The sequence below is a fragment of the Bison bison genome, unplaced genomic scaffold (assembly GCF_000754665.1).
Source record: "Bison bison bison isolate TAMUID 2011002044 unplaced genomic scaffold, Bison_UMD1.0 scf7180017860386, whole genome shotgun sequence".
NCBI lineage: Eukaryota > Metazoa > Chordata > Mammalia > Artiodactyla > Bovidae > Bison > Bison bison.
The window spans coordinates 3136-5654 of NW_011490958.1; the positions used below are offsets into that span (position 1 = coordinate 3136).

Genomic DNA, 2519 nt, shown 5'->3' on the forward strand with positions numbered 1-2519 from the left:
GGTATTAATCGTTATTGTGCACCAGTGATGAATCATCCCCAAAGCCTTTGCTTATTATCTCCAGGTTCCTGGCTTTTTTTTTTTTAATTGATACATAATTTTTAGTTAGTAAAATGACAAATCTTATGTGTACAGCATTTTACTGATGACTTGGTCGTCTTTTTCTTGTTGATGACCATTTAATTTGTGTTTAGTTTTTCCTAACATAAAATACTATGAATATTTTTGAGTTTTTAATAAACATAAAGTATTTTTATGTTTATAAGAATTTCCATACTGCTTTCCAAAGTGATCGTGTAATTTTATATTACCAGTCACTGCCTCTAGGTCATGAGGTTATGGTAATTTTAAAATTTTTACTTAAAAATTTTTGTATTATATTTTTTTGCTTATTTTTTTGCTTATTAATACTAAAATGCTTTATCTTTTAAAAATTTTTTTTAATTAGAGGCTAATTACTTTACAATATTGTATTGGTTTTGCCATACATCAACATGAATCTGCTACGGGTATTCATGTGTTCCCAATCCTGAACCCCCTTGCCACCTCTCTCCCGATACCATCCCTCTGGGTCATCCCAGTGCACCAGCCCCAAGCTTCCTATATTTTGCAAGACTTGGAGTTTCTAGAAGAAATATTAAATTATATAATGTATACCTGTGGCAGATTAATGTTGATATATGGCAAATTTTTTCTTATTAAAAAAATAAACATATAGTTGTAGGAAGAGGTGGAGGAAAAAATGGTTTCAACATTCCTATTGTTGAATGGATAATTTCTTGGTTCTTGTTCTTTCTGATCATTAGCAATTTTTTTTTAATTTAAATGTATTTATTTTAATTGGAGGCTAATTACTTTACAATGTTGTATTGGTTTTGCCATACATCAAAATGAATTTTTAATTGTTTGGGAAAATGAGGAAATTTAAAAGAAAGACATAGCAATATAATAAAGGAGGAATGGAAAACCAAGAGAAGAGAAAAAGTGAAAACTTAAGTTTTAAACAAAAAAATTTTGAAAGAGAAAAATGAAGAATTATGAAAATCTTCAAATTGAAAATCAGCTAAAATGTACTTTCTCCTTCTCCTCCTCCTCCCTCTCCTTTCTTCCTTTCCCTTTTCAAATGTTTACAAAGGCATCCAAGAGCTACAAATTAGGAAATTATTTTTAGCGATATACTGAAATGTGAAGGATGTTGGTGGATAAGTCTTGAAAAGAGAGCAATTTGTTCAGGAAGTATCCGTGGGAAAAGGATTAGTTTAAGCATCTCATTTGGAAGATTCACTGTGATGACTCTTGATAGGAGAGAGGAGAAATAGAGAGGGAAAGTATCTTGATTAAGCAGAGGCAGAGCCAACTGAAGGATCATCATCACAGGATGTAATTACCCATGATGCCTCATCTCACATGGGTTAAAGAAGCTAACCTCCAAGAACTTGCTTGTTTACCAAGAATCAGCAGAAACCAGATTCAAGTGGAGCAGAATCCACACGTGTGTTTCTCAAGAGGGTGCTGCCTATGGTTTTCTTCTAACCAACAGCTTTCTCAGGCCCTGTTTCAGGTCTTTGTTTCTCAGGCTGTAGATAAAGGGATTGAGGGTGGAAGTTAAAACTGTGTAGACGATTGTTGCCATGTGGTCCCTGACGGTGTAGGTGGATACAGGCTGTAAATAGACATAGAAGATGCTTCCATAAAAGAGTGTTACCACAGTGAGGTGAGACCCACACGTGGAGAAGGCTTTGCATTTCCCAGCAGCCGAGGGAATTTTGAGAACTGCAAGGAGGATTCATATATACGAAAAAGTAATGCATAGAAAGGGAGTCACCAAAAAAACAGATCCTTCTATCATCATCACAATTTCATTGACAAATGTGGAGGAGCAGGATAATTTCACCAGAGGGCTGAAGTCACAGAGGAAGTGGTGGATAATATTAGAGTCACAGAAAGTGACCTGATTCAGCAGAAGTGTATGTAGGAGTGAGTGGAAGTGAGGCAATGAGCAGGAGAAGGCCACCAGCAGGACACAGCGGTGATGGCTCATGATGGTGACATAATGGAAGGGGTCACAGACGGCCACATAGCGGTCAAAGGCCATGACTACTAGAAGCCAACTGTCAGTGTTGCCCAAGGCATATGTAAAATACATCTGGGTCAGACACCCAGCATAGGAGATGGTCTTATGTGACAGGAAGTTCACCAGCATCCTGGGGACAATGGTTGTGGTGAAGCAAATGTCAATGAAAGACAGGAAACTCAAGAAGAAATACATGGGGGTTTGGAGCTGGGAGTCAGAGCGGATGGCCAGGATGATGAGCAGGTTCCCTGTTATGGTGACCAGGTATATGATGAGGAAGAGGATGAAGAGTGGCTTCTGGTCCTCAGGCAGGCAGGAGAGTCCCAGGAGGATGAATTCAGAGACTCTGCTGGTTTGGTTGAGTCTTTCCATTGACTTGCATCTAGTCATATACAAGAAGGTTTGTTATTTGTCATGTTCCAATTCCATAGCCCAAGTCATGATA

General features: G+C 37.7%; 1 pseudogene; it reads right to left on the reverse strand.

The window, feature by feature from the left end:
- Positions 1–1516: 1516 nt before the first annotated feature.
- Positions 1517–2446, reverse strand: LOC104982706 (annotated as a pseudogene).
- Between the last annotated feature and the right edge of the window lie 73 nt (positions 2447–2519).